Source organism: Lissotriton vulgaris, chromosome 6, assembly GCF_964263255.1.
Source record: "Lissotriton vulgaris chromosome 6, aLisVul1.2, whole genome shotgun sequence".
In the NCBI taxonomy this organism is placed as follows: Eukaryota; Metazoa; Chordata; class Amphibia; order Caudata; family Salamandridae; genus Lissotriton; species Lissotriton vulgaris.
The window spans coordinates 1,767,553,338-1,767,576,751 of NC_141694.1; the positions used below are offsets into that span (position 1 = coordinate 1,767,553,338).

At 44.4% G+C, this 23,414-nt stretch overlaps 1 long non-coding RNA gene across 1 annotated transcript in view; it reads right to left on the bottom strand.

The window, feature by feature from the left end:
- Nucleotides 1-2,693: 2,693 nt before the first annotated feature.
- The window catches only part of LOC147709440 (uncharacterized), a 281,205-nt gene continuing 260,484 nt past the window's right edge, over nt 2,694-23,414 (bottom strand). The window contains exon 4 of the long non-coding RNA XR_015296598.1: nt 2,694-2,777. This is a non-coding gene — a long non-coding RNA (uncharacterized LOC147709440). The remainder of the gene's footprint in view (nt 2,778-23,414) is intronic.

Below are 23,414 nucleotides of genomic sequence, written 5' to 3' on the forward strand. Positions count from 1 at the left end.
ATATACCCCTGCTCAGCCTTGCGGTAGGCCAAGCATCACATAAGGACACTCTCAGGTACTGCAACACACTCCCATAGAAAGTAATTGAGACAGGAACGTAAAATAACACCCCTTAGGAAATAATGTAAGATCAATAAAATTAGTTTGAGATTATATATATATATATATATATATATATATATATATATATATATATATATATCCACCAAAGAAATGCCGGTAGTTCAGGGCTTTACTGTGCGGCGGTCCTTCTAGAAAACCAGCGTTTTTTTTGTATACTGCAACAACCTCTTTGACTTCAAAAAAGGTACTCCGGACACTCCAGGATGCTTAATTGAATTTTATTTGCAACAACGTGTCACAAACCGACGAGTTTCACCCGCGCATACGCATTTGGCTGGAAGAAGTCGGCGCGTCAGCAGAAATATGATCCCTGGGACGCCGCATATAAGGAAAGTGCTTTTAATTTACTTTAACTGTATTTTAAATTAAATGAGGCATGTAGAAGAGGGCGGGAGGGAGGCGGGTAACTTCGCTCCATCCACGGAGTGTGCGTAGTGTTGTCTACTACGCCTACTTTGCAAAGTGCGAAGTAGGCAACACTATGTACACTCCGTGGACAGAGCATAGCACTGCGTCCAGGGTTACTTATGACTACACATATTACTTCACTCATGACATGGTCAGTGACATCACTGATGACATCACCCACAGAACCACTCGCACATCTATTCACACACCCATACAATGATTCACACACTCCCTCATCCATAGAGCCACTCAAACACCCACTCAGTAACACACACAGCCACTCACTTACCCATACACCTACTCACACAGCCACTCACCCATATAACTACTCAAAAACCCACTTATTCACCCATTCAGCCACTCACACACACCCACTCACTCACCCATACAGCCTATCAACAGAGCCACTCACTTATCCATACAAACACTCTAACACACAACTACTTAATACCCATTCACACATCCATGCAAGCACTCACATGTCTACTCAGTCTACTCACTCACCTTCACAGCCATTTACACACCTACTCAGTTAACCAAACACCCACTCAGATAGCCACTCACTTACCCATACAGCCACTCACACACCCATACAGCCACTCATACACCCACCCATACAGCCACTCACACACCCATACAGCCACTCATACACCCACCCATACAGCCACTCACTCACCCACACACTCACCAAAACAACTACTCACACACCCACTCACTCACTCACCAATACATCTACTCACAGAGAAACTCAAACTAATTGGCTATAATAATTGGTGAATTTATCAAGTACTCTTATGAATTGCTATATGTGTGAGATTTGAAAAAATTCTTACTGGATTGTTTCTTCACATCTTATTCATTACAGACTAACTGTTAAAAATACGTTCACAATGGTCATTTGAAAGCGCATCAAATACATACTGCGAGGTATATGCATTTTACAAAAATTTCTTTAGAGAAATGTACATAGCTCTAAAATGAGACCGAACTGACAAACTAGGTCTTTCAGCTTGTACATAGAGCTGCACTTTGAATCATGTTTTTTTTTTTGACACATAGAATTGTCCCTACCTTTTTGTTGTGTTTTTTGTTTGGGTTTTGACTTTTCTTATTGCGGTAAATGAACTGTACTATACCATATGTACATTGAATATAATTTTGTATGAAAAATGTTTTTCCATGTTTAAAACATTAAAGTAGTCTTGTTGATGTTTGTCGCAGATAATTGTCATGGATCTGATTTTAAATGTTTGTCTGCAATATTGTCAATAGTGTTTTTATGTACTTTTGTAGCCCTGAAGAAGTCAGTTTGTGGACGAAACGCGTTGGCGGTTGCAAAACGTTTATTTAAAAAACAGAAAAATAAAGGATGAAGTTTAACATGACAACATAACATCAACTCTTCTTTGGAAAAGCAACTGTATTTTAAGATTGTTCACTGTTTGCTATTTATAAGTGTGCTGGGCTATCTTCTTTGAAATGTTATATGCCACCTGGGGCTGGAGCAAATGCTGCCTCAGACATTAAGCTGAGAATGAAAACATGGTGTTAGACCTAGTTGTGTTGCCCAACCCCAGCAGCATATAAACCTACAGGCGTACCTGTCAAAATTACCCTTTTTGCCAAGAAAGAATCCTACTATTAAATATTATATAAATCACCTCTAAGTAGGCCTTGTAGCCCACATGGTAGAGTGCCTAATATATATATATATATATATATATATATATATATATATATATATATATATATATATATATATATATATATATATAAGTGGTGCATGCAAGAGTTTAAATGTTAGCATGCACCTACACTAAGTAGGCCCGTGGGCTATTTGCAGCGTAAAAGAGACAAGCTTAATCCCAACTATTTTAACTCACTTTGTTCTAGGCGTTCTCCTGGAAAATAGTTATGCAGTAGTAGAAGGTGCCTAATTAGTTGCTGTTAAGCTCCTTAACTACAAGATTATGCAACAAATGCTCTGAATGCATTCAGCAGACCTTGCAGCAGAAGAGGACTTTGTGACAACACTGCTTTATTTTCTACATTGGCTGCATTGTCTACATTGAGCAAGGTGCCCTGGTTTTTTAACGTTTAAATCCATACTCTTTTTTTTTATCAATAGAACAACAGGTATAACGTAAAACATTGTAAGATCATCAAAAAGTTGGTCTTGTCTTACCGTTTTCTATTCCTTCCACCGGCTTGGTGCCATTCACTGGCAAATCCTCATTTTTATGAGTCTGCAATAAGAAACACACATTTTAGCTGCATGGCAATGAGACCCTTTTTCACAATTTCTGCAAATTGTTGACTTTTAAATGAAAACCTAGCATAAGACTTCATGATCTCAGACCTGCTAACTCACGCGGTGCCACCACGTGCCATACAATAGTGGCACTTTTCACAAGGTCACCCAGTAAAGGGCTGATATCACATGGTGAACACAAGGACAGCTGGAAATAGAGTAGGGTTCCAGCTCATTTGCTGATAGTCGGCACCTCTGAAATCCTTTAGGGATTCTGCAGTCTCCCCAGGAAACAGAATGCTGCATTTTTTTTTTGGGAGGGGGAGTTTTATATAGCGCAAACTCGACCCGAAGGTATCGGACTGCTCTACATGAGCACCAGTTGTGTTACAGACAAACATGTTCTTTTTGTTAGGCACGGGGAGATTAAGGGATTTGCCCAGAATCACAAGATGTTGAGCGTCCCTGCTGAGACTCGAACTCGGTTCCCAGCTCCGAGGTTGACCACACTAGCCGTTTGGAGGATGGCAGGAGAGGCTGCTCAGGCAATGACTGGCTCTATGCCATGCTCACATGGCTTAGTCTCTCACAGTGCTCCTCCAGAGCTGCTCACACAGTGATGGCACAAAACACACCCATATCCAGTGCTGCTCCTCCCTCTACATCAAGGTCAACATTTTTTCCAACGGTGCCTATAATGTAATTAACATCAGTGAACAAGTGTATTAATTCATGCATCAACCTGCCAAAGGTCTGCAACGCAAAAAAACCTCGAAGCAATGTCATACAAAGGGTGAGTAACTTGGCGGGCCATATATTATTACCTATAGGGTCTTTGTGGTCTACATAGGTTTTGGATGGGTCACTTTTTGGTTACTTCAGAGTGCTGAAGGAAAAGACAAATAATACAGCTTCAAGAGGGGGAAGGGAAAGTTAGAGTTCAATTGAATGACGTGGGAAGCCGTGAATAAAAGAATGATCGATTTATAAAGGTCACAGCTACTCCATACAGTGTATGGGCGCTACAACTACAGAACCAAGGCCAGCACTAGTACCGCTAGTACGATGGAAATAGGTATTCTTTAAGTTCTTTTTTTGAATGAAAGTTCATGAGAAATGGACCAAAGTGACATCAGGAGTCTATTCTATTCTTTACTTGCTAAGACTGAAGGACCGTCCTCTGTGTCTAGCCCGACGGAACTTTAACTGGTAAGGCAGCTGCGAACCTGTGGTTTCTAAGTGGATGGTAATGGACTACCCTATCAATAAGACACTTGGGACCATGCTTAGAAAATGTATGTGAATAGTGGTAATGGCTTTAAAGAGGGTCCTTTTCTTAATCGGAAGCCTGTGCAAGTTACAGAGATGTTGTAAGATTGAGTCTCCCTTGGTTTTTTCAAAGATAAGACGCATTTTGCACCACTTGAGGTTTTTTGATCCATTTTTCTTGAAGACCGAAGTACAGAATGCTCACTTTATCTAAGCTGGAAGTTACCAATGTGTGGACAACCGTCTTACATGTTGCACAAGGGAGGAGACCGAAATCAAAGCTGGTCCCATCCGTGGACTAAATATGTAGTTAGAAGAGTTTATCATCAAGCTTAGCACCCACATTTTTAGCTAATATAGCAGGGGCTGAAGGTGGAGGACCGGAAGTTATTTATCCAGTGTCCTCTCCAGAGTTTTCCTTAAATCGCATTGTAGTTGGCACTCACACAGCCAATGCAGGACATAATTCAGACAAGTTTAAAAGTAGCAAGCACGTTTGTAAATGTAGGGTGAAAGTGAAAATCAATTGGTGTCCTCCGCATATGAAATTAGTTTCAAACCTATTTGATTCTATCACTTCAGCTAAGTGGGGCAAATAGCTTTTGGGGTGCTGCGGTGCTGTTTGAGTAGTCATTATTTAACATCGAACTGTTTGCTGGTCAAAGAATAAGGAGCAAACCGAATTTCCTGCTGGTTCCCTTCCAAAGAACATTTTATCCAGCTCCACGCGGCACCTCCAATACCGATCTCAGATAGATGATGTGAGAGAATAGGATGAGAGACCATATCAAACGCTATTTTCTATTTTCTATTTAGGGGGTTTTGTAAAGCGCTTGGTGACGCACAGCGGCGTGTCCCCGTGCTGAGGAGCTGATGCTTACTGGAAACTACCGGAGCGGAATAACTTACTGGGTGAATAGTACAGTTTTGAGCTTAGCTCTGAAAAGTGATTCTGATGGTTCTAGGCGCAACGCCATGGGTAGTTTGTTCCATCTAGATGCTGCCAGGTACCTAAAGGATCTGCCGCCCATCCGTGCTTTGGACACCTTGGGAATAGACAGGAGCCTCGTGCCGGAAGATCTAAGGGAGCGGGACGGCTCGTAAGGTGTCAGCAGTCCTTTCAGAGGGAGGGGAGACCTCCCATTGATAATCCGATGGCAAGTACATAGTGCTTTAAAATCTACCCTGCTTCTAACCGGAAGCCAGTGCAGGGACCGGAGAGCCGCTGTAGAGGCAGCTCTTCTGGGTGGTCTGAGCACTAGTCGGGCAGCAGCGTTCTGTAAGACCTGTAACCGGCTCAGATTCTTCTCCAAAGTCCCTAAATAGAGAAGGTTGCCATAGTCCATCTTAGATGAGACTAGTGCATGCACCAGGGTTTGACGGGCTTTAATCGGTAAGAACTTCAATACCTTCCTGAGGCTTTTGAGTGTCCCGAAGCATGATCCAACCAACCGATTAATCTGAGGGCCAAAGGTCAAGACGGTATCAAACCAGATACCCAGGTTCTTTGCTTTTTGGCAAGGGGTAGGTGTTGGACCTAAGCATGGCGGCCACCATGCCGACGTCCACGCCGCCTGGTCTCCCCCCACGACCAGCACCTCGGTCTTGCCTCTGTTGAGCTTGAGGCAATTGGCGGACATCCAGGCAGCTAGATCTTGCATGCATGCTCTGAAGATGTCCGCCGAGAGACCGGGCGCACGCGACAGGGAGATGACCAGCTGCATGTCGTTGGCGTATGACACCATACGGAGGCCGTGACTCTCTACTATGGTGGCAACCGGGGCAACATAAAGATTGAAGAGAGTTGGACTCACGGACGAGCCCTGCGGCACCCCCTGGTCCAAAGAAACTCGCTCCGAGTAGTAGTCACCTTGCCTCACTTGGAAGCCTCGGCCAGCTAGAAATGAGTGGATCCATTTCAACGCTGCCCCTCTCACCCCTCCTTTGCTCAGACACTGTAGCAAGATGGAATGTGCTACAGTGTCGAACGCAGCGCTGAGGTCTAAGAGAATTAAGGCCATGGTTTGGCCCTCATCAGCACCCTGCCTGAGGGTTTCAGTAGCCCTGAGAAGGGCAGACTCCGTGGAGTGACGAGGCCGAAACCCGAATTGGGTAGGATGAAGAAGGTTGTTCTCCTCCACAAATTTCATTAGCTGTTTGTTTACCACCTTCTCCGCTACCTTAGAAAAATAAGGCAGCAGGGAGATGGGACGCAAGTTGTCCAGCTTCTCAAAGCTTATGTTGGGCTTCTTGCGGAGGGGGAGCACCACAGCCTGTTTCCAGTCCTCTGGTATGGAGCTGGACCGGAAAGAGATGTCCAGCAGGGGCCTAATGTAGGGTTCAAGTGTCTTCAGGCTGTCCCCCAACCTTTTTGGGGAGGCGGGATCACGAGGGGAGCCTGATTTCACCAATCTACATATTTTAACTAGATCCTCGGGTGTGTGGGTAGTGAAATTGAGTAGCAGGTTTTGACCAACTTCCTCTCTTACTGAGTCTGCTGGCTCTTCCACTACTGGTGGTATAGCGGGAAAAGCAGAATAAATCTTAGACACTTTATCCCCAAAGTAGTTGGCAATGCGATTGCATGCTGCTACCGAGTGATCTTCGGCTAGAGAGGATGTTTTCGGGATGGCCAGGGATTTATACATGCTAAATAATTCCCTAGCAGAGTTATCTGCCCCCTGGATTCTGTCTGCGTAATATGTGGCTTTCTCTATCCGGATCTTATTATGATAGACGCGTCTCTTAGCGAGATAGCCCTCTTTCAACTGGTCGTCATATGCCACTCTCCACTCTCTTTCTGCTAGTTTACAGTCCTTTTTGGCACAGCGGATCCTGCGGAAAGATCCAGCAGGATCCGGGCAATGGTGTAGCAAAACTTGAGGGGGCCAGCCTGCAAAGTACATACAGGGGGCCCCATGCACCAGACCCAGTCAGAAGCTCTCAGGCCAGGTGTCTGCTGCTTGTGCACAGTGCTGGAGGGGGCACCCTGGAGCTCAGCCCCCTCCCCTGCCGTGGGAGCTATTGGTATACCACTGGTTCATTGGAGTGCTCTTACCTTCATGCTGCACCGACATTATCACCTCAGTAACTCCATGAAGAGTTGTCTCTGTACTATGATGAGGACAAAACCCTGACTGAGTGTGGAGTAGAAGTTTATTGTCCAGTATGGAAGAGAGGCACAGACCACTGGCCACTAGGGGACCCTGATTTACACTGCAAAAAGTACTGCTTAGTTTTTTTGATTGAAATAGAGGCAAATCTATTTCAAGAACACACATAAGTAGGGGTGCTCGGTTCTCAAATTCCATCACCACTGGGGAAAAAAAAACGGTGTAACTCCCTGATGTAAAAAGCCAACTTAAATATTCAGGATCTTATCTTCTGAGAACGTAGATAGACTTTTGCATAATTCAGACAAGGTTGGGATTGCTGGACTAGAGGCTTTGGGATTAAGACGGGACCTAACAACTTTAAATATTTCACGACTGTTGCTCTAAACTTCAGCAACATAGTGAGCATAAAAACACTTTGGGCAGTTTTTATAGTCTTATGATCCAATTTTCTAGCTGTTTTATAAGGCTGTTTATCGTCCATATCATAATGCACCACCATTTCCATTCCAGTTGTTTGCAGGTCTTCTTTAGAACCAAAAGTACTGATGATAACCATGGAGCAGATGGATGTCTGTGCTTAACAAGGTCAACTTTAGAGAGGGCCAGGGTGTCGATACCTCCTATAGCCAAACGTTAACTGACTTGATATCAGGGTCAACGTCATTTGAATGAGTTGGCTGAGACACTGACAGTAATTCAGTGATCTCTTTCGGTTCAATTTTTTTCCAAGCTTGGGCTATAACATTGGCATTTCTAGTTTATTCATTAGTAATGTTGGCTCTGTACAAACTAAATTGGATCAACTAATGGACAGACATGAGAAGCGCAGTAGGTTCATCAACTGTAAGAAGGAAGTTGGGGAAAACTGAGATCTAGAGTGTGACCCGCTTAATGGGCAGCAGTAGTGACAAGTTGTCATCAATTGAACACAATGGAGATCTCTACCTGCACCAGCTCTGATGTATCAATGGCCACAGGCACATGCAGAATGAAGTGAATACTTCAGAACAGTAGGACAGGTGGCCTCATCGCAGAGAACTAAAACTTTGAGGCTTGGCCTGAGAGACAATAGATCAGAACATTAGAAAAAAGAAACTTTTAAGGAGAGCGAAATGCAAAAACCAAGATTTGCAATGCCTCTTTAATTACCAAGCAGGAATGTGGAGTTATAAAGTTGCTATAGGGAATAATAGCAGTTTCCCCCACCTCGCTGGTCCACCTTATCTACTTTATAAATTATATAACCAGAAGGAACTGCCTGGGCTATGTCAGGATTTGAGTCGGCGAGGAGCGAGGTTTTGGTCAGGAACCTGGTGTTTAGTTTGAAATCCACAAGATCCTGTAAGGCAGGTTTAGGTAGTGACTGAACATTGACCACGCATGCTTTGAAGCTTTAGTCTGAGCATGGCCCACATTGTGACTACAACCTGCTACTGCCTGCAATCATATTTATGCATTTCATTGCTTGTGGAATGCAAGCAGAAGGTAAAGCAGGTTCAAACCGTATTGAAGAATCACAGCTACGACAAATGGCCGTCATTCAGCATTCCTCAACGCAAGATCTAGCACACCCCACATTGATGGAATTATTGAAGTTCTTCATGTTGCGAGTCCTTTTTTTCTGCAGGGAGTTCAGGTGAATGCTAGTCCAGATATCTTTTCCTGAACCTCTTGTGGTTGTGTTCTGATCTCAAGTTTGGGTTGAGGTTTTCCACAATCTGTTGTCCTGTTCTACCTGGGCTCTGCCTCAGTGCTTCAGCCTCTTGGCAGATCACTGGGTGCTCAAGTTTGCAGACGATGAACAAAGGTTTCCAGCTAGAGCATAGCGCGCAGCCAGTTTGCACAAGTATCCTGGAGCTTTCCCCCAGTAGGCTTTGTGAATAGCCTTGAACTTGGCCTTTAGGAGCCAGTAAAGTTTTGAAATGGACACACTTCACGCGCAGCCTGGTCGATGGGATCTGTAGCCATGGTAATCTGAACAGGAGCGGCCTGTGCAGGTAAGAGTGGTGAGGGGAGGGGGGAGGATTCGATAAGACGACGACAAGGGAAATCTACATCAATAATTAATTTTCCCTTGTTGTTGTCTGTCGAAATTCCTCCCCCTGCCCCCACCTGGCCACACTGCTCTTACCGCCATGGGCCGCGGCTGAACTTGACAGAGTGTTTTTTGGGGAGAACAATGTAAATGATATTGCAGTAATGCCACAGTGCTGTGACCAGGATCTCATCACCTACAACCGCTGGTTGCGATGACAGTGGGAGGAGTTCTCAGCATAAAGCACTTCAGATTGAAAAATGCCAACACAGTAATCAAGGATTTTAAATGAGGAATTAATTAGTGCTGGCTAATGCAAGCAGTTGCATAAACTACTCAAAGGGCTCATTGGACAAGTGAGTGGGTTGGATTTGTAACACTGTTCTAAAATGTATGCAGGAATACACCTGAAAGTAGAAAAAGATTGGTGGTATGACCAGGTTTCTTATTCATCCCTGAAATCAATAGTTTTTTGCATTATTTTACCAGATGCCATCTTCTAGCCTATTACACAGCATAACAGAAATTATAGGAACCTTCATATGAAGACCAGAAAAAATGTTAAATTTTCATTTATGTGGCGTTTCTCTTTAACGCCTTAACTGCTTTGAACGTTCCGTACCAGTGCGGAACGTTCTATTGAGCGGGTGGGGCCACGACTGCCAACGGACGTGCGCAGCACTACAAAGGTAGTGCACGCGACGGCCGCTGGCCGTCAGAAGCAGCGATGAGGTTAAAATACAGATATACCTTCAAAATACACATCAATAGTTAAAAAAAACACACACATTTTTAACACAAAAATAAAATCCCCTCGCAAATGATTATCTGTGCTCCCTGGGGTGAAAATCAGAGAAATGCTGTATTTGGTCATCAGTACCCATGAAGAGGCCTGTTTGGGTGACTCAGCCTTTCTTCCTGTCCAAAACGTAAGAGAGGAGTACCAGTTATTTCTGAAGTCCATAGACACAACTATTTTTTTCAGTAAGTATTATTATTAATGTATTATCAAATACTGCTGTTAAGTCAATTCTAAAGGCAGATTGTGCCCTAAATAAATAACACATAACATACAAAACATATTTTGTACCTTCTCCCTTTTAGTTTAATAGACAGTAAAAGGAATGCCTTATCCGTCCTCATGTTCCACGAGTGCCGTACAGGTGAACCCCGTATATGTGCAGATATAGGTGCTGGGCACCATTGCTAATGATACTAAAAAAGTTATTTGGTCTATTGAATCACATAGGCATAAAATATCCAAGGGCCAAGGACACCTAATTACCACACACAAAATTGGCATAAAGGGAACACTTCCTGAGCCAACACAATAGCAGTAGTTTACATCGCTGAGGCACAAAGAGAAATCTGGGTTTACATCAGGTTGGGTGTCTGGGTGCATTGTTTGCAAGAGACCTAGTCTCTGTGCCTCAACTCTATTCTGCAGATAGGGTGAAGGGTGATCACTCTGAGCTCAGCAACGTCTTCAATATAACATTGAGCGTGATTTAATGCCACGTGCTCTATGAACCCCTCTGTTGAATTGAGACGAAGGCTCGGCCCATGAACCCCTCTGCTAAAGAGACGAAAGCCTCGCCCCATGAACCCCTCTGCTGAAGTGAGACGAAAGACTCACCCTACGAAATACTTTTAGTTATAGATAGTTTGTAATTTTCCTTAATTCATCAACACATGTTGCCCCACAGTAACAGATGAGTAGATTGCAATCCATAAAGGTTTATTAGCATATTAGTTACACCAATCGAATCAGTTAGACATAAATTGAAATTCACCTAAATACATCATACATAAAAAAATTCTGAGTAATTCAGTTAGTAATGTGAAAGTTACAATATTAAAGACAACATATGCAAATCAAGGTAAAGTCCAATTTCTATAAAGGAAACTCCCTAATGCTAAGGTTGTGGGCCCAGTCGGAGAAATTCAGCATCAACCAGGGTCAGCAAATATAGCATTGAAAGAAGAAGAAGATAAAAGCTCCAATTAGAATAAGGAGGAATGTACTTGCGCTCGAGAGTATCTCTATGAGCAAGACAATAAGGGGCAGGGAAAAGATACCACTTGCAAAGGTGCAAGTGATCGGACTACCAAGCTTCACACTTTCAAAACAGAAGTTCCATCCAAGTGATACATTCTTCAGATTCCCACTGAGAATGACCAATCAAAATCCAGTGTGCCCTCTGTACTTGGCGTTGCCTCCTTCTCATGGATAATGCAATGCCAACTTCTTCTCTCATTTTGACCTTCACGTTATCTCACAAATGAGTATTCAACACCTCTGTTTCCCATCCCATGCAGCTGCTGAAGTCATTGTCCAAACCGACAGAATGCTACTCTAAGTCCTTCAAAATGTAAGCTAGAGAATAACACTGTAAATGAGCACACGTGGACTCTGGCACCAGGAACAGAAAGAGTGTTATGCACGACAAGGAGAAATACAACTTTTATTTCAAACCTAAAGTAAGGCACCCAGGTATACTCATGATAATGTTAAATGCGACATATAATAACTAAAGTTAATGCAAACATATGATTCATTCAGTTTGCTAAACCTAAATATATAACATGAGAAAAAAGATTTTATATGATATGCATAGGTAATGAATACATCATGTGTAAATCATGAAAGCTATGGTTATGTAGGTTACTGGTCACGTATTATTAAGCACAAGTAAATGATGATGACAGTGCATCATCACTTCAAGTCTTGATGTGCAGTACAGACCTCCTTGGGATAGTATATGATAAGCAGTGTAGCCTCCCTCTGAAACCGTGCATGGTATGGAGTGCAGCCTCTTTTGAAGAAAGTGTGCGACAACACAGCCTCTCTCGGAGATACTCCATGACCTACAACGCAGCCATTGTCAGAGATGGTTTATGACATACAACGTAAACTCAGAGATAGTCTATGATGTACAAAACAGCGTTTCTCAGAGATGGTCTATTATATACATCACAGCCTCTATCAGAGATAGACTATCTCAGAGTCTGCATTGTATATCATAGACTATGATATACAACACAGCTTCTTTTAGAGATCGTCTATGATAGACAATCTCTGAGAGAGGCGGAGTTGTATATGATATACAACGCAGCCTCTCTCAGAGATAGTCTATGACATACAACGAAGACTCTGAGATAGTCTATAATATACAACGCAGCCTCTCTCAGAGATAGTCTATGATATATAACGCAGACTCTGAGATAGTCTGATATACAACAAAGCTTCTTTCAGAAATAGTCTATGATATCAACACAGCTTCTCCCACAGATAGTCTACAATATACAACCCAGCCTCTCTCAGAAATAGTCTATGGTATACAGCGCAGCCTCTCTCAGAGCTAGTTTATGATGTACAACGTAGCCTCTCTCAGAGATTATCTATGATATACAATTCAGCCTCTCTCAGAGATAGTCTGTGATATGCAATGTACAATGCATCCTCTATCAGAGATAGTTTATGATATACAATACACCCTCTCTCCGAGACTGTCTGTGATGTGCAATACAGCTTCTGCCAGAGGCAGTCTATGATATAGAATACAGCCTCCTTTTTAGGTCTCGGCTAGGCAGGGAATGCGCTGTCTCGTTGAGAGATGCTGTATACAGTATTGTGAGGGAATCTCCTCCCACTTTCTAGCCATGCTTTTGATTGGCTGAAATCTCAAATGCTGCATTCTGATTGGTTGCCGGTGTATTAGTTCCGCCTCCTTACAGCCATGATGTCATGTTTATCCTTCCATGGCTATAAGCCCCTTTAGTTCAGCCACTCTTTTTTTCCCTGCCTCCTCCTGTTCCCTCCCGCAGTCCGTGACTTCTCTGGCCACCCCAACCCCCCACCCACTCCCGTTCCTGCCTTCTTCGGCACCCGCATTTTTGTTTAGAATGCATTAGGACTCGCGTAAATACGAGTATTATTGCATTTGTAGATGCTTTTTTTCATATCATTGGCTCCCTGCACTTATTTTTGCCTGACCTGTCCATACTTGCATGCACCCAATGCTATACATTGTACGCATGAGCACCAAAAGTCTGCCTCTGCCTTTTGCTTATTTATGTTTTTGCGGCGTCCACTTCAGGGACACCGCACTCTCGCATGCGCGCCAAAAGTCTGCCTCTGCTTTTGCTTATTTGTGTTTTCTTGGCATCCACTTCAGGGACACCGCGCTCTGGTTTTTTTTTTTTACTTTAACACTCAGGGCAGCGCCCGCATAAAGGACACCGCGCTCCGTTTTAAAGTTAGAAAACAAGTGGGTGCTGGCCGCCAGCCCAGAGGACTCCTTGCCAGCCACACGTTGTAGCCATAGCACGAGTGACCTGGCTGCACCGCTGGAGCTGCAGTGCATGTGCAGAGGAGGTGACCCACCGCTCCCAGTGCTAGCGGCAGCACCATGGAAATGATTGGCAGCGCCGCAGGCAGGTGTTAGCACCGGGAAAGCCTTGACACAGTCACCGTAGAGCCCCCAACACCCTCCCACTGCACAGGCCTCTGGATGTGGCTGTAATCTTAGAAGAGCTGGAACAGCATGAGAGTAACCCGGTAAGCACAGAAACCTCCAGTGGATGCACGCTTCTATGTACCGTTCTTTCTCACAGCAACCATACCTAAGCCATACACTCCAAGCCTCTGCGTCAGTGGTTACTTTAGTTTTACAGGGTATTGGTCTCTCTCTGTTTATCTCCTTGCAGAATTTATTTTCCCATTATTATGTAGTCTGCATTTCTATTGGTTCCTGTTTATTCTACTTATTACTTGTTATATGTCTTCAGGTTTAATTGCCATGCCCATAATTCGAGGGCTGCTAGTTTTATGTCACAACTTTTCTCCAAAGTTCAATTGGTAGTATTAACTATTCACTTTCTGGCCCATAGCTCCACATTTTTTTTTGCCCTTTCCACTTCACTCGGAGGTGGCCAGTTGGCTTTTGGTAATGATGTCTTCCTTTCTACATATTTTGCTCATTCAGCTTATGGTGTTACGTTAGTGGCAAGGTATTTGTAAATATAATTTAGGCTCTTTCATAGTGTGCGCCACTGCCCCCTTGTGGCACTTCCCATAAGACTATGTGCCCACACTCTAAAAGCACCTTGGCATTTTATAAATTGCTGAAAGGTGTAGGGAGGTTGGGGGCTGAAAAATGCAGTGGTGGTGGTGTAGCACGCTACTCGAAAACCTGGCTCTGCTGTGCAGGCAAATTTAATGTAATACTGTCATTGTTTGTCGTCGAGCCTACATTATATTTCAGCGGCGTCCAGCCACTCTGATGTTCAACCCCCTGGACTACGCACACCGGCCTTAACATCTGTATAATGTGCGCTTGGTTCCAAACGGTAAGACATTCTTATGCCCATTCGTAATAGTGGCTGACAGCTAATAACCAGCAGGCTCTACTATGCTGCCCGTTCTCCCGCTGATGTTACACACTGCAAACTGCACTTGCTCTCAAGACAAGTCCAGTGTTTGCTCTTTCACAGTGAATCCTGTCTCTGGGCATTCTACAGCATCTTCTGAAACCTCATAGTTTGCGTTTCTTCACCCACCTCTCCAACTAGGGTACCATTCGTTGCCTCTACTCTTCTGCATAATATGAACTTTGTTGATTATTACTAAATTGAAAAACATTTGCTCGAACCATGTATTATAAATCAATGCTCATTGTAGAGGTGAGCCTACGTATATGCGCCAGCATCTTATTTGAGGGGACGCTCCACACCTCCAGGCCCAGTTCTTGGGACGAGTCCCAAAAGGACTGCATGTCCGTCATATTTTGGGGTGGGATTGGGTGCTAGCTAGAGTGCAAGAGGAGCAGTTTTTAAATGTGCCTCAGGGCGACTCACTCAACATGTCTCATAATTCTTACTGGACACTTCTCAGTGCTGGCAACTACTTTCTTAAACGTGTATAGTTGGGAGCAGCTTGCATGATATTCCTTTAAGTGCTGGTAGCTTCTCTCTAGGTCTCTTCTCAGTGCTGGTGAAGTTCAATGATTAGAGCGGCAGACCCTGATGCAGAGGTCTAGCCCGGGACCAGGGTTCAATTTTCCGCCTCGGTGGGTCTTGGGCTCAAAATTCCACGGACCTGATCATTCTCGCCTCGGTGCCTATTCCAATCATGGAGTCCCACTCTGAAACTCTGGGCAATAGCTTGCTTAATTTCCACAACGGCCCCCATAACGCTAAGGATGCCTGGCCTCCACCTTGGGGGTGCCCAGGAGTGGACGCCTCACAGGGAAAGCCAGGATGGGTTCCACAGCGGTATTCGTACAAGCGCCTTGAGACCCTTGCGGGTGAGTAGTGCGCTAAACAAGTATCAATTTACATTTTTATCGTTCGTTAGACGTGTTGAAAGTCTGTTTTACTTAACTAGAGAGACTCACTACCCTACATTTCACCGACACTTCCGCTGCTCATGCTGTAACTGCTTTGCTACTAAAACTGCTGCATTACTATTTTGCTACATCTGAAGTCATTGCAAACCTGTTCATCTGATACTAAACATAGTATATTAATATATTTATAATAGCAACTACACCACAAAACTCATTATTATGCCGAGACACACTGGCATTGCCAAAGCTTGTTTTGGATAGGATATGATATAGAATGCAGCCTCTCTTATTTTGTGCATTTATGCAACAAAGTCTCTTTCAAAAATAGTGCATATATGGAGTGCGGTGTCTTCCTATAATAGTGTGTGACATGCAATACGGACCTTCGGCGATATTGAGTATTCTATGCAACAAATCCTACCTATAGATGGTGTATACGTGCATATATGCTTAAAAAGAGGCTCTGTGAACTAAAATGCGTGTCTAAGATCGCACAGTTTGGTGAAGCAGGGAAGTCGGTATTAATTCCAGGTTACGATTTGAAAATCAGCCACCAAATGGGTAACTCTGTCTCTCTTCCGTTTACTTCAAAGGTCGCCGTCTTGTCTTTCATTCTTGACTCACAAAGAGCATAACCAACACAGAGATAGCAGACCCAACTACAAACCCAAGAATACATTTATTTGGGGGTGTCACACCCTAGCCAGCTCCCTGAAGCTGCACCCCCCTGCCTGCACATCATTAATAACTATGCTTTTCGGCTGCACTACTACACTTGCCCATTTTGTAAAATTGAAATTGCAGTCTGCCTTGCTGCCAGAAGGTGGCATCCACAGAATTCAAATGAGGCATTCTTTTTCGTTATGTTAGAACATTTCATAGCAAACTTATAAAACAGCAACACCCTTTCTTCACTTAATTCTAAAATAAACAGTAACAACGCACGCCTTCTTTTCTTTGCCTGTTTGTAGCTCCTTAGTTTTGCTTATTTTGCATTTTATTGTAATCTTCTTTTTCGGGGAACAGTTACATCACACTGTATACCGAATGTATTTCTTTTCAAGGCAATTAGCGAAATCATTTCCTACACTAAATGCAGTTAACCTTTGTGACGCAGGCTGGCTCTGGAGCAACTCAAACAAGCACAAAGCTAATGTCCTGGGGAAGGGAAGATGCAGCCCGGCAGGAGTGTAGCTACCATTGGTGCAGCAGGTGCAGTGGCACCGGGGCCCGAACAGGCCATTGAGCTCAGATAATTGTTGTATTTTACTACCCCAGCAACAGTCAAAGGGGGCATTTTCCTTGCTTGCACTGGGGACCAGGGCATCCTGTCTACCTCACAAGAATGCTAGCAGGATCCAGAAATTATTAAGTGAAAAGTGCCACACCCCCTAAAATAAATAGTTGGGACAAGTGCTTTCAGTTGGATATGGTAAAGTGTCTATCGGATTTCACCATGGATTTTTACATGCTCACACTGACAAAACCACACACACGCTTGCTCTCGACTTTTTTTAGAGGGCCTTAAAATGATTTGGTTTTAAGTGCCACTAACAATATGCCCTCCTCTCTCTTTCCACTGCCCCTTAAGCCCCCCCTCATGTCTGTCTCTCTTATATTGTGTTATAAGAAGATATCCCAGCGGGATTGTTGGGAAATTTGAAGCGGACACCCCCCCATCTTATTGAGCAAGCTGCACCCCTGACCATACTCATTCTAATGTATACATTAGACATATCAGATATTATTTTGAGCCGCAAGTGCTAGATATAATGCTGTACATTTTTAAAACAAGAGCATCATTGCCACACAGTGTGCAAATGCCAGCATCAGCCTCTGACGACAATGATGTGTGTTCGATAAAAATCCCACAATGTCCTGGTTTCCAGTTCTAGCCTGATCAAGAGGTTAAAGGGCAACGCGGTGCGCTACATGGGCTCTATGAAAATGGTAAAGAGTATAAGGTGTTACAACGTTTAAAAAGTGACCCTTTTGGTCTGTGGCCAGGTAATCTTCGTTCATGGAACGCAGTCCACAGCGAGTATTCTAACGTTCGGTGTCTCAAGAGACTATCTCTGTGAAGCCTGCTGGGAGGGCGGCAGCTAGAAGCATAAAGTGGAGTGGAGTGGCTCACTGGTTAGTGGCGGCAGACACGCAAGCAGAGAATGGCCCGGGACCAGGGTTCAATTCCCGATGCGGCAGGGTCGTGGACCAGGGTCAAACGGACTCGATAATTCTCGCCTCGGTGCCTACTCTAACCAGGGAACACACTCGGCAACTCTGGGCATTAAGCTTGCCTCATCTCTACAATGGCCCCCCACAGACGCGGGGGATGCCTGGTTTCACCTTGGAGATACCCAGAAAGGGACCATCTCACAGGGAAAACCACGACGGGTTCCCCAGCGGTCTTCAGCGCCAGGATACTCCTTGGAGTCACAGTGCGCTTTACAAGTACACCCACATTTACATAAAGCTTACACTACTGCAGTGCTTAATTTGAGCCCGAGGTTTCCGGTGAACAGCACCTGCACCTAATTGTCAACACTGGCACTTATCACAGCTGCCACGTGGTGGTGCTGTTTGCGTAGTATAGAGACAACAAGAGTTTTTTAATCAATCAAACAGACTTAAAAACTACTAATCCTGCCTCCCAAGCCATTCTCATAGGTTTGGGGGGCCTCGAACAGCCGTAATTGGCTCACTTGTTGCTGTGTGATGGCTAGTAGTTGTGAGTGTATGCACTGTCATTGGCAGTGGCAATGAGTGGTACAAGCTGGGGTGGGTTTCTGACGAAGACCCTGGCACTTATTATTTAACAAATTAAGCATCGCACTGCTAGCCTCAGGCCAGACCCGAGTGGTAAGGAAGAAGTCCATTTACAAATACCACCATTTTGTTAAGGGAACTGACAAGCTGCAGTGGAAGCCCATATATTAGGAGAAGCGTGGCTCAGTGGTTAGAGGCGGCAGACCCAGAAGCTGAGATCGGCCGTGGACCAGGGTTCGATTCCCCGCCTCGGCGGGTCTCGGGCTCAAAAATTCCACGGAGTCGACAATTCTCGCTCTGGTGCCTACTCGACTCACGGGGTCACACTCTGCGACTCTGGGCAATAGCTTGCTTAATCTCCACTACGGCCCCTCGCGGCGGGATGCCTGGCTTTCACCTTGTAGATACCCGGCTGGGGTATCTCACAGGGGAATACCAGGACGGGTTCCCTAAGCAAGCGCCTTGAGGCCCCTGGGTTAAAGTGCGCTATATAAATCGAAACACATTTACATTTACATTAGGGATGAAGGAAATTCACATAAATTACCTTTGTGTAACCAATTATGTTAAATGATTGGAGAAGTATGCACTGTTACATTAGCTGCATCTGGCATGTAGTGCTATTTTTGGTGCTTATGTGTCCTGTTGCTCATTTTGAACACGAGATAGCAATTAGGTGGTATTAAAATAAGTTCTAAATAGCACATAAACAGTAGCCGATTGCATTCTGTTCATTCGGGTTGCTCCTGTAAGAGGATTTTTCCCAGAACGGATAAAAAATACACTAAGTAGCATAATGGCGTAATTTCAGGCAATACACTTAGTAAGCGTAATACAAAATGCCAGAAATTACGTAATATTACACCAACCTAACAACATGTTTGCCCTGTTCTAGGTACAATGAATTAGGTGCCAAGTGGCGCACTACAAATAGTGTTTAACCCCTTCCATGCTGATGACGAACCCCAGCCTTCTTGCACTACGGTGCTCGTGTGCTGATGACGGCTGGGGTTCGTCACGGCCCGCCCCTGTTCGTGCTGTTTACAGCACACCAGGGGAATCGCGGCCGCATGGAAAGGGTTAATTTGTATTAGAACGTTGAGAGCTCTATTTAAGAGAATGGAGTAGCTTTGGCTGGTATAAGCCTGGAGTGCCAACCTTCCAGTGTTTGTCTTCAGGTTTCTCCCTTTTTAATTTAGAACATTCTACCCTTAGTGGGTGGAATGTTCTACTAGCCTTATAGCCCTTATACCTCAGGCTATACCTTGTGTTAAAGTCGTGCACCCTCATTATAGGCCCTCGCCTAAGGCCTATAAACAAGGCCACTGGAATTATGCTTTTGTGCGGCCTTGGAGATTTTCACTTAATTATAGATTTCTCGCATTTGCCACATATTCCATCATCTACTGCATAATGTGTAGATTTCAACAAAAAATGTTTGTGTTTCGAGCTCAAACGGTACAAAAGTTACAAAAGATGTGATGCCATGTTGCTGTGAAGTGAAAAGCCCTTTGCCCAACTGGATTGGTCGCCTTTCTCTTGCATATTTCTATGTTTGGATGTTAAACTAGTACTAATGGGGTGCAACTAATGCCCACAGAGTGTCACCAAGCTTAAAAAAAATGAAATAATGAAGTAATAGTATTACAAAATGTGTCACATTATGCTGCATAAATTGCCCTTTCTGGCTTCATAATTTGTTCAACCTTGCCACGTAATCTGACCTTTTCCTGCGCATATTTCCAGTGGCCCTGCCGAGAAGTTAGGTTCAGGGCCTTTAAACCTCTTCGATGCTCATGAGGAGACCAGCTCGTCATGAGTCACAATGGAGCTGTGCTCATGACGAACTGGTCTTGTCATAACGGCTGCGCTCCGCCCACGTGCGATTCATTCCCCGCCTGTGCGGGCTAATTAATCAGTGGGCAGGGTCGTGACGAGACCAGCTCGTCATGAGCACAGCTGCACCGTGACTCATGACGAGCTGGTCTCATCACGAGCACCGTGGCGCCACGCTCACCCCCCCCCCCCCGCCCCAGCACCGTGGGGGAATTACCCGCCCAGGGAAGGGGCTAACAATCGTATAATCCCCTGGCAGTAGCTATAGAAGAATGAGTGCCGTTGCTCAAACCACTGCTCAGGAGCCCACGACCCGTGCAATTAAATGCTGGTGCGCTTATTACTAAGGCTCTGAGGTCTAATATTGAATCGACAACCAGAAATGCTCAGCCCCTTTATCTCACTCATGCAGATTCCTACTTTTTCCCCCTTGTTCTGTCTTTCCGCTTTGTTTATATTTCTCTGTCTTGCTCTCAGTAAATGTGACATGCAAAAAAAATAAGTGCTAGTCCCCAAAAATTAATGTGACGGTAACCAACACCAGCTAACACTGGCTTAAATTAAGCACGGACTACAACAAGCCAACATTTAATGCAACCCTGCTGTCTGTCATAACTATGAGCAATGTGAAATTACTTGTATTTTTGGAATGTTTCTAGGTTGCTGCAGTTTAAGGGGACGTTTAAGGAATCTGGTTACCTTGTTGTGATCCCCTGTTTTTACCATTCCCTAATCTTGATTTTCAGAATCCACTGTAGTCTGGTATTGTACACCTGTCTCTGCCCTTTGCACCCCTTTGTAAACATGGTACAACTTTCTCATACAGACTCAGCACATTGGAAACAATGGCATATAAATAAGGATTCATTTTTAGGGCTCGCTTGCTGTGCGCATGCGCACAGCAAGCGAAGCTCTATAGGGGCTTATCCAGTGTTTAACCACCACTGGCGATTCCTTGCAGTGCATGTGCTTTTTAGGTCATTGCGCAAGCGCAAGCCCTAAAAAGCGCGTGCACAATGCCACCAGCCGGCTGCCTGCCTGCCTCGCATTACCACATCAAAGGCAGCCCTCCCAGGGCATTTGTCACCCCCTAATTATTCACGGCCTGCCGGCCGTACTTTCGGTTTCGTCTCCTTTTATAACTTGTTTTACTTATTTTTATTTCCCGTGCTTCCTCCGCCCTCCTTTCTCAATCTTCCCGCCCCTTGCTGCAACAACTGCGCCCCTTGCTGCAACAACTGCGTGCTCAGCTTTTAAGCATTCCACTCAATGTACCCTAATGTTTAGTCGTCCTTTACTATGGTTTGTTTAGTAAAATTCTTTAGATTTATGAAATGTAACCACTACTTTGAGTGATGCGGCTTACCCCGATGTTTGCAGGGACAAAATGCCTTATTTCCCCCCTCCCTTTTAGCCCATCCCTTTAAAGTCTGCACGCATTTCCCTCCTCCCCCTTCTGGGTCCTCATCTCCTCGCATTCTCCCCTCCCTTCTCGCCCAGCCCTTTGATGCTCTGCTGTAGTCGCTGCCTCTAAACCTGTCGTCCCTTCTTTCACCCGCTCGCTTCCCCCTTTCCTCTCCATTGACGATCTCCCTCATGTGTCAGTGCTACCTGAGCTTGTGGCCTGTACCCGTCATGTCTCCCTCCCTGCCATACACTGTTTATTTCCTGCATGCAGCAAACTCGTGACACACACGGACCCTGGCCGGAGCGGGATCCAAGCTCAGTCACACTCCACAATGCGCTCATGCGTTCTGCAATCTGCCCACGTAGAAATTAACAAGCAATGAAACACTTTCGTAAATAACACAAGATAAGGGCTCCTCCGGCTACACTCGCAGTCTAGCGATGTGAGCGCGAGAGCTTCAGGGGACCCATACTGAGCACGTCCGGATAGAGGGAAGGGAGCACCGGAAGACGCATTATTTCAGAGTTTGAGATCATATCAGAATGCACATTTATATCAGACTGTGAGTTCATGATGATTCATAGCGTGAGATTATATCAATCACAAAGTGAAATTATATTCGGGTTGAGGCTTTATTATCCAAAATATTATTTTATATCGTCATTTCAGAATATTTCTATACTAATCTGGGTATGAGGTAATGTTCATTTCAGAGCACAAAAGTATATTTCTGTGAGATTTCACTATAGTGTGACGCTGTGAGGAATAGAAACACTGTATAAATAATACAAACAGATTAGCTACTTCCTCGCCCACCCAGAAAGTGCTAAAAGCCATTGTTATTTGTAATATCAATACATCTAAGTCACGTAAATACAAAACATGTTGCATTCCAAAAGCTATAGGTGTCACATTTGCGAAAGTTATAACTATTGGCATTGTAAATGACAAAGCTATTAATTTAGCTATTTTAAAAAATAACACATAAATAAAAAAAAATTCATTTATAAGACCAATAGCTCAAACTTTCCTAATGCGAGTCCTATTGCATTTCCAATGCTTGTTATATAAAGTGCACACAAGTAACATGTTTGGTGCACTAGGGCTCACTGCTTGTGTAGTAATGTGCTAATGTTAACGAGCATTGGCAAAGCCAGTAGAGCTCGCTTTTGAAACCTATTACGCCTATGACATGACGGGCCAATTCATTTTGTAGGCGCACACTTCCAGCGTACGCACGCCTACCAAATAAAATGACGCAAGTGCTTATTTTTCTTTTGTGTGCCAATCCAAGTTGAATCGGTAGACGTAAAAACAAACAAAAAATGGTGAGAATGAGAGAAGCAAAAAGAGGGGGCGGGGGGAGAGGGTGGGCTGAATCACAGGGGGCAGGGCAAGCAACAGGTGAGGTGCACGAAGCAACATGGGGCACGGGTGAGGGGAAGCAGCCCAGAGGGAGTGAGGGAGGCCACAGGTGGGAGAAGGAACCCATAGAGCGTAGGTTGGGGAAGTAACACAGAGAGAGAATTTGTGGAGTGAAGGAAAAGGACAAGAGAGCATGCAACATGGTGTTCAAGGGGAGAAGCCCATATTCAAAAAGCAACACTGGGGATATAAGCACAGGAGGGCATCATGGAAGAGGGCAAAGGAGACGCACACAGGCATCGAAAGAACAATACAAGCAAGTGCGGTGGAGGGGGAGAGTACACAAACGGAGACTGCTATAAAACATACGCATTTTGTAGAGTGCTTAAACAAAAAGAAAAAAGTAGCGCCTGCAAAGAGAGCATTGGAAGGACACAAGTAGTGCGGTCATGCTCCAGGCGACGGACAAACACAAGAAGAGGAAGGA